Raw genomic sequence first — 10,000 nt, 5'->3', positions numbered from 1 at the left:
AAACACCTCCAGGCTGTGTAAGGGCTATTTTCTCAACCCAATTGAGATGGTTTGGGATGAGTTGTACTACAGAGTGAAGTAAAAGCAGCCAACAAGTGCTAAGCATGTGTGGGAACTCCTTCAAGACTGTTGGAAAAGCATTCCAGGTGAAGCTGGTTGAGAGAATGCCAAGAGTGTACAAAGCTGTCATCAAGGCAAAGGTTGGCTATTTTGAAAAATCTCAAATCTCAAATATATTTTTATTTATTTAACAGTTTTTTGCTTACTATATGATTCCATATGTGTTATTTCATAGTTTTTATTCTTCAATGTAGAAAATAGTAAAAAAAAAAAAAAAACCTTGAATGAGTAGGTGTGTCCAAACTTTTGTCTGGTACTGTATATTTACTGATTTGTTTTATATCTACTAGATTTAGGACAGACACTTCAAAAACTTGTTTCACATGATTTTTTTTTGTTTATTGTCCTTTTTGCCATTTATGAATGTCTTAAAACAATTCCATATGTCAGATTAGCACCCCGCCCAACGGCTTAATGAATTAAATAGCAGAGTTGTAGGAGAACTCTGTAGACAGACCCATGGACTGTAAGAAACTATGGAATTGTGCCAAACGCCTGGGAACAGGAAGAGAAGTGGCCAAGTCTGTGGATAAGTCCCAAATGCCACTCTTTTCCCTTCACTACTTTTGACCAGGGCCCATAAACTATCATATCCTGCCTCTCCTCTCCCTTCTGATAGCGGAGTCGAAGGAGCATGGCAATAAACCACGGTCGCATATCACGATCCGTGGAAGCCAAATAACAGCAGCCTCCAGCAAAAGCAGTCTACACTCCCAAACGAGAGGCACGGAGCGCATACAAACAACGAATAGCTTCACCACCCTCAAGCCTGATCTTTCCTGCATCGTCGTCGCTGGGGGGGGTACCTGTGTCTGCGACCGCTGTGCCTACTCCTACGTCGACACCCTTCAGTCCCTGCTCTGGATCGAATGGGGATTCTCCATCTGTTGGAGACCTGCACCAGACGTCGGGAGCTGCGGGCTCAAGTTATCCTGCCTTTGGCCTGTCCTTAAAGGGTTCTCCAAATCCTGTGGCGCATGGGAGTGGGCGGATTTCCTCGTCCTTCTCGCCAGCCGTTACTTTGGCAGCTCCATGGTAAGAAATGTGATTGTTCTTGGTGAAAAAAAGAATTGGAGCTTGAGTAAGTGACATTACTAAGCTGCTCACAAATGCACTATTTCAGGACACGGAAATCGATTTTATCATAGTCCATCTGGGTTTTAATGACATTATGAAGGGCAGTTCTGAACAGTTGAAACTGGATTTTAAAGAGCCGATTGACTCTCTGCTAGACACTAATAAAATTCCCATCATATCTGGCCCTGTGTCCTCTCTGATCATGTCTGGCCCTGTGTCTCTGAATCACGGCATTGATCGCTTTAGAAGGATTTTTTCTCTTCACACCTGGCTACGTGATTAACTTTTGTTGACAATTTCGATACCTTTTGGAAACAAAACAGGTTTTATAAGGAGGATGGGATCCACCCAAATCATTTGAGTTGCTGTATCTTTTCACAGCATTATAAGGCTGCGTTGAGACAATGACTTATCAACGACCCAAGCACAGCTCAGTTAATCCCTACCATTGTGTCACTGAGCCGTCTTAATGCTTTAGCAAATGTACATTATACCAGGGGCATTGATAGACACATTGTAAGTAACCTATTTCATGTCCCTCTAACTGCCCTGAATGCCTCTGCTGATCCTACAGCAATTGCGTGCAGCAATCATGTGCCTACTGACTAGATGTATGCATATTAGCACTGAGGCCGTGTGCCTTAAGTTCTTGGCTCTTTCCAGAACCTCAGGAACCCAAGAGGAACATATATCTTCTTCTTCTTCTGAAGTTGTGCGCCAGAAGAGGAAACAACTGATCCCAGCCATGAAAGCTGCCAGAGCGCGTGGGGACATTGTTTACATCCGCTATGATAGACTCCATGTCCACCCTCCCTCCCAGAAGCCTGGACGGGATGAGAGAGCCGAGCCTATTGGTTCGTAGCTTCAACCCCGCAGCACACACACACACACACACACACACACACACACACACACACACACACACACACACACACACACACACACACACACACACACACACACACACACACACACACACACACACACACACACACACACACACACACACACACACACACACACACACATATTGATTAATGTTACGTTACACTCGAAGGCCTGGGAACCTCCAGTCCTCGGGGGACTGATTGGTGTCACACTTTCAGTTACAGCCTTATTCTAAAATGCATGAAACAAAAAAAATGCCCTCAGCAATCTACACACAATACCCCTATACCCCTATATAGTGCACTACTTTTGACCTGGTATGGGGCCCTGGTGAACAGTAGTGCACTGTACAGTTCATTCAGAAAGTATTCAGACCACTTCCCTTTTTCCACATTTTGTTATGTTTACAGCCTTATTCTAAAATCACACACAAAAAAAACCAATGTGTAAGTCGCTCTGGATAAGAGCGTCTGCTAAATGACTTAAATGTAAATGTAAATGTAAAAACATTTTTTTTCCTCATCAATCCTCATCAATCTACACACAATACCCCGTAATGACATCACAATACACCATAATGACATCACAATACACCATAATGACATCACAATACCCCATAATGACATCACAATACCTCATAATGACAAAGCGAAAACAGGTTTTTAGACATTTTAGCAAATATATATAAATGAAACCAGAAATACTTTATTTACATAAGTATTCAGACCCTTTGTTATGAGATTTGAAATTTAGCTCAGGTGCATCCTGTTTCCATTTATGTTTCTATAACTTGATTGGAGTCCACCTGCTGTAAATTCAATTGATTGGACATGATTTGGAACGGCCTGTCTATATACGGTCCTAAAGTTGACAGTGCATGTCATGAGGTCGAAGGAATTGTCTGTAGAGCTACGAAACAGGATTTTGTCAAGACACAGATCTGGGGAAGGGTACCAAAAAATGTCTGCAGTATTGAAGGCCCCAAGAACACAGTGGCCTCCATCATTTTTAAATGGAAGAAGTCTGGAACCACGAACACTCTTCCTAGAGCTGGCCGCTCGGCCAAACTGAGCAATCGGGTGAGAAGGGCATTGGTCAGGGAGGTGACCAAGAATAAGCTCTGGTCGCTCTGACAGAGCTCTACAGTTCCTCTGTAGAGATGGGAGAACCTTGCAGAAGGACAACCATCTCTGCGGAATTCAACCAATCAGGCCTTTATGGTAGAGTGGCCAGACAGAAGCAACTCCTCAGTAAAAGGCACATGACTGCCCGCTCTGAGTTTGTCAAAAGGCATCTAAAGACTTTCAGACCATGAGAAACAAGCGTCATGTCTGGAGGAAACCTGGCACCATTCCTATGGTGAAGCATGGTGGTGGCAGCATACTTACGGTGAAGCATGGTGGCGGCACCATCCCTACGGTGAAGCATGGTGGTGGCAGCATCATGCTGTGGGGATGTTTTCCAGCGGCATGGACTAGGAGACTAGTCAGGATCGAGGCAAAGATTAACGGAGCAAAGTACTGAGAGATCCTTGATGAAAACCTCTTCCAGAGCGCTAAGGACCTCAAACTGGTGCGACGGTTCACCTTCCAACAGGACAATGACCCTAAGCACACAGCCAAGACAACTCAGGAGTGGCTTTGGGAAAGGTCTCTGAATGTCCTTGATTGGCCTAGCCAGAGCCCAGACTTAAATCCGATCTAACATCCCTGAAGAGACCTGAAAATAGCTGTGCAGCGACGCTCCCCATCCAACCTGACAGAGCTTGACAGGATCTGCAGAGAAGAATGGGAGAAACTCCCCAAATACAGGTGTGCCAAGCGTCATACCCAAGAAGACTCTAGGCTGTAATCGCTGCCAAAGGTGCTTCAACAAAGCACTGAGTGAAATGTTTGATAGTAATCGCTGCCAAAGGTGCTTCAACAAAGCACTGAGTGAAATGTTTGATAGTGTGTGTGATGTAAACAGAGAGGTCTACTTTCTTGGGGACCTGGATATTGACTGGTTTTCAATAAGCTGTCCACTCAAGTGGAAGGTTCTCACTGTAACCAGTGCCTGTAATCTGGTTCAGGTTATTAATCAACCTACCAGGGTGTTTACAAACACTACAGGAACCAGATCATCCACATGTATCGATCACATTTTTACTAATACTGTAGAGCTTTGTTCTAAAGCTGTATCCGTACCCATTGAATGCAGTGATCTCAATATAGTGACTATATCCAGGAAAGCCTAAGTTCCAACAGCTGGGCCTAAAATAGTGTATAAGAGATCATACAAACAGATTTTGCTGTGAATCTTATGTGGATGATTTTAAAAATATTTGTTGGTCTGATGTGATTAATATGGAGCATCCAGATGCTGCACTTGATGAATTTATATATGTTTTTAATTGATATATATGTTTTTAATTGATATATATGTTTATAATTTATACATATGTTTTTAATTTATATATATATATTTTTTAATTGCTTCTTCCAATTATTGATAAACATTTACCTATTAAGAAACTGACTGCTGTGGATGATGTATGGTTGAAAGAGAAAGGAGTGGCTAATAAGTTTGGCTGACTGGTTGACTGGCTGACTGGCTGACTGGCTGACTGGCTGCAAATTTAAGAAATGATGTGACTAAACGCAACAAAAAGAAGAATCATCTGTATTATGAAGCCAAGATCAATGATATAAAGAATGCTGGGAAAAAAAATTGTTGTAGTACTTTAAATGAAATTTTGGGCAGAAAGACAAATTCAACTCCATCTTTCATCGAATGAGATGGCTGATTAATCACAAAACCATTTGATTTGGCCACTTATTTGAATGATTACTTCATTGGCAAAGTGGGCAAACAGGAAGTGCTAACAATGACCGGTGAGCCACTGTACTCACGTATAAAAAAAAAACGAATAATGAAAGAAAATAATTACGAGTTTGAATTTTGTTAGTGTGGGATAGGAGGAAAAATGACAAACCTCCTGGCATTGACAACATAGATGGAAAGCTACTGAGGATGGTAGCTGACTCTATAGTCACTCCTATCTGTCATATCTTTAATCTGAGATGAGAGGAAAGTCTTTGTCCTCAGAGCTGGAGGGAAGTCTTTGTCCTCAAGCCTAGAGGAAATTCTTTGTCCTCAGGCCTGGAGGGAAGCCAAAGTCATTCCACTACCCAAGGTAAAACAGCCTTTTACTGGTTCTAACAGCAGACCCATCAGCTTCCTGCAAGCTCATAGCAAACTGTTGGAAAAAAATGGTGCTTACCAAATACAATGCTACTCTCTGTAAACAAATGAATAACAGACTTTCAGCATGCTTATATAGAAGGGCACTCAACATGTACTGCACTGACACTAATGACTGATGATTGGTTGAAAGAAATTGATAATAAGAAGATTGTGGGAGCTGTACTGTTAGATTTCAGTGCATTCTTTGATATTATTGACCAGAACCTGTTGAGAAAACGTATGTGTTATGGCTTTTCAACCTCTGACATATTGTGGATCCAGAGCGATCTATCTAATACAACTCAAAGTTGTTTTAATGTCAAACATGTAAAGTCTGGTGTACCGCAGGGCAGCTCTCTTGGTCCGCTACTCTTTTCTATTTTTACCAATGACCCGCCACTGGCATTAAACAAAGCATGTGTGTCCATGTATGCTGATGATTCAACCATATACACATCAGCAACCACAGCTAATGAAGTCACTGAAACCCTTAACAAAGAGTTGCAGTCTGTTTTGGCATGGGTGGCCAGTAATATACTTGTCCTGTATTTGGTACAAATCATTCCCATTTACATTTTACATTTTAGTCATTTAGCAGACGCTCTTATCCAGAGCGACTTACAGTAGAGTGCATACATTTTTATTACATTTTACATACTGAGACAGGGATATCCCTACCGGCCAAACCCTCCCTAACCTGGACGACGCTATGCCAATTGTGCGTCGCCCCCGGACCTCCCGGTTGCGGCCGGCTGCGACAGAGCCTGGGCGCGAACCCAGCCCAGCCTGGGCGCGAACCCAGAGGCTCTGGTGGCGCAGCTAGCACTGCGATGCAGTGCCCTAGACCACTGCGCCACCCGGGAGGCAAAGCTCTAAACCTCAGCTGAATCTGTAAATTAATGGTGTGGCTGTTGAACAAGTTGAAAAGTCTAAATGACTTGGTGTTACCTTACATTGTAAACTGCCATGGTCAAAAAACATATAGATCCAATGTTTGTTAAGATGGGGAGAGGTCTATAATAAAGAGATGCTCTGCTTTTTTGACACCACACTCCACAAAGCAAGTCCTGCAGACCTCTAGTTTTATCTTATCTTAAATATTGTCCAGTCATATGGTCAAGTGCTGCAAAGAAATACCAAGTTAAGCTGCAGCTGGCCCAGAACAGAGCGTCACGTCTTGCTCTTCATTGTAATCAGAGGGCTGATATAAATACCATGCATGCCAGTCTCGCTTGGCTAAGAGTTGAGGAAAGACTGACTGCGTCACTTCTTGTTTTTATAAGAAACAATGTGTTGGAAATTCCAAATTGTTTGCCTAGACAACATACACTCACCACTGACACCACCAGAAATGCCACCAGGGGTCTTTTCACAGTGCCCAGGTCCAGAAAAAATTAAAGGAAACGTACAGTATTATACAGAGCCATGAGTGCATGGAAGTCCCTTCCATGTTATATAGCGCAAGTGTGACCTACGTGTTGTGTGTGTGAACTGACATGTATGTGTAACTGATAGAGGTACTCACACACACACAACATGTTAAAGGGGGAGACGGAGGAGCAAGAAGAAGAACGAGAGAGAGAGAGACACACAGAGAGAGAGAGAGAGAGAGACAGAGAGAGAGAGAGAGACAGAGAGAGAGAGGGAGAGAGAGAGAGAGAGAGACAGAGAGAGAGAGAGAGAGACAGAGAGAGAGAGAGAGAGAGAGAGACAGAGAGAGAGACACACACAGAGAGAGGCACAAATAGAGAGAGAGACACAGAGAGAGAGACACAGACAGAGAGACACAGACACAGAGAGAGAGAGACAGAGAGAGAGAGACAGAGATAGACAGAGAGAGAGACACACACAGAGAGAGAGGCACAGACAGAGAGAGAGAGACAGAGAGAGAGACACAGAGAGAGACACAGACAGAGAGAGAGAGACACAGAGAGAGAGACACAGAGAGAGACACAGACAGAGAGAGAGAGAGAGGAGGAGGAGTAGAGAGCAATAAGCAGTAGTCTTTTACAAGGGAATATCTGGTAACTTGTTACGCTGCAATGCAGCTCCATTGCCATTTCCCAAATTACATCCCGTTGGAGCCGTTTAAAGACTTGTTTTTTTTCTGTTTTTTTCTCCCCCCCTCCCTCCTCCTCTCCCTTTCTTTGTCATCTTAATTTCACTGCAGCAAATCCATAATTCACTTCCTATTCGCCAAGTTCTATTGTATTTTCCATGTGAAATTGTGTTCTATTGGGATTCACTAGAAGAAGGGTTAAGATTCACAGTGGGGATCAATGAATACACCATTACAGGACTTGGCACTGAGAACCCTCCACGGCCCCAAAACACAAAAGGATGAACAAATTGAAGGAGATTGAAGAGGAAACTCATTAGTGGTTTTCTAACCAGGTTCCCAATCTCAGACTGTGTCCCCAATTGCACATTATTCCCTATATAGTGCACTACTTTTGACCAGAGCCCCCTATGGGTCCATCAAACATAGTGCACTATAAAGGGATTAAAGTACCATTTGCAACGCACACACTGTGTTTTAAACACAGCAGGCAGGGAAGAGAGGCAGGCGTCTCCGTTGAGTGTGTCACGTCCTCTCGGACTTCTCATCTGATTTTACAACCCACAATGCATCACTTCAAAGACTCCTCTCCTAGTTCTCACGTTGAACTTTCAGTCTGAGACCGGCATCCCAAAATGGCACCCTATTTCTTATTATAGTGCACTACTTTTAACCAGAGCACATAGTCAAAGGTAGTGCACGACATAGATTCATTGAAGTTCACTCTGTCTGAGTCCAAAATGGCACCCGATATTCCCTATATTGGCCTCTGCTCAAAGGTAGTGCTCTAAATATGGTGATAGGGTGGCATATGCAGCTTGTCGTTGGAGCCCCGTTGGTTAACGTTATACACATTATTAACACAGTAGGGTAGCGTTTGGAACACAGCCTCAGTCTGATCTACGTGTCCTATTTAGGCAGGACACAGATGTGTTAGCAATTAGCAAGTTAATTTTTCTATCAGCTTAACTTAAAAAAATAAAATAAAAAAAAACGTTCCATCTCAAACGGACAGACGGAGACCGTGTGAACTCGCTCTGAACTTCCTCCTTCAAAATGCACGACAGTCTATTTTCGGTGAGCGAAGGGACACAGAATTATGGTTATTATGTTGGATCATTTCTTCCCTGTTTGGCTGTTTGAAGGCTATTTCCTCGCTTCTTTCCTTTCGTGTTTTCACTCTAGTTGTTGTGTACACACTGCAAACTGACAGATATACTTTTATGGAGTAGCACCTAGCTACTTTTAGAGTTGAGCCATTCTCACTCTCGTTTTCCTCTTCCTCTCCTCTAACCGAGGACTGTCTCTTCCTCTCCTCTAACGAGGACTGTCTCTTCCTCTCCTCTAACCGAGGACTGTCTCTTCCTCTCCTCTAACGAGGACTGTCTCTTCCTCTCCTCTAACCGAGGACTGTCTCTTCCTCTCCTCTAACCGAGGACTGTCACTTCCTCTCCTCTAACCGAGGACTGTCTCTTCCTCTCCTCTAACGAGGACTGTCTCTTCCTCTCCTCTAACGAGGACTGTCTCTTCCTCTCCTCTAACCGAGGACTGTCTCTTCCTCTCCTCTAACGAGGACTGTCTCTTCCTCTCCTCTAACCGAGGACTGTCTCTTCTCTCCTCTAACCGGGGACTGTCTCTTCCTCTCCTCTAACGAGGACTGTCTCTTCCTCTCCTCTAACCGAGGACTGTCTCTTCCTCTCCTCTAACCGAGGACTGTCTCTTCCTCTCCTCTAACGAGGACTGTCTCTTCCTCTCCGGGTAGTGCTGAACGGTGGCGAGGAAAGAGGAATTAGAAATGTTCAACCATAATTATTACCATATAAAGTAAATAATGTCCATGGGGTTTTGTTTTGGTTACAGGGAGATTTATTTATTTATCGTTATTTTACCAGGTAAGTTGACTGAGAACACGTTCTCATTTGCAGCAACGACCTGGGGAATAGTTACAGGGGAGAGGAGGGGGATGAATGAGCCAATTGTAAACTGGGGATTATTAGGTGACCATGATGGTTTGAGGGCCAGATTGGGAATTTAGCCAGGACACCGGGGTTAACACCCCTACTCTTACGATAAGTGCCATGGGATCTTTAATGACCTCAGAGAGTCAGGACACCCGTTTAACGTCCCATCCGAAAGACGGCACCCTACACAGGGCAGTGTCCCCAATCACTGCCCTGGGGCATTGGGATATTTTTTAGACCAGAGGAAAGAGTGCCTCCTACTGGCCCTCCAACACCACTTCCAGCAGCATCTGGTCTCCCATCCAGGGACTGACCAGGACCAACCCTGCTTAGCTTCAGAAGCAAGCCAGTAGTGGTATGCAGGGTGGTATGCTGCTGAGATATGAGAACTCGGGATCCAGATGCTACTGAGCTCTGCTAAAATTTAACTGAAATAATCTTTAGTTTGATTGACACATAGACATGACATAAACAAGCTGCTGGATACGTTTAATTCTACACGTCAAGACCCTGTACTCCAAAAGCAGTGGCTGGAACAGCTGCCATTTTTGACACAAAAACACTATTATGTTGTAGTGCAAATGACTACCTCCTTTGTAAACAAAACAAGCTCACTTTTTTTGTTGAATTTATCGCTGCAAAACACATTGTTCTCTGGCACCTCTCGTCT

The sequence above is a fragment of the Salvelinus fontinalis genome, chromosome 29 (assembly GCF_029448725.1).
Source record: "Salvelinus fontinalis isolate EN_2023a chromosome 29, ASM2944872v1, whole genome shotgun sequence".
In the NCBI taxonomy this organism is placed as follows: Eukaryota; Metazoa; Chordata; class Actinopteri; order Salmoniformes; family Salmonidae; genus Salvelinus; species Salvelinus fontinalis.
Note: the sequence above shows the minus strand (reverse complement) of the source record.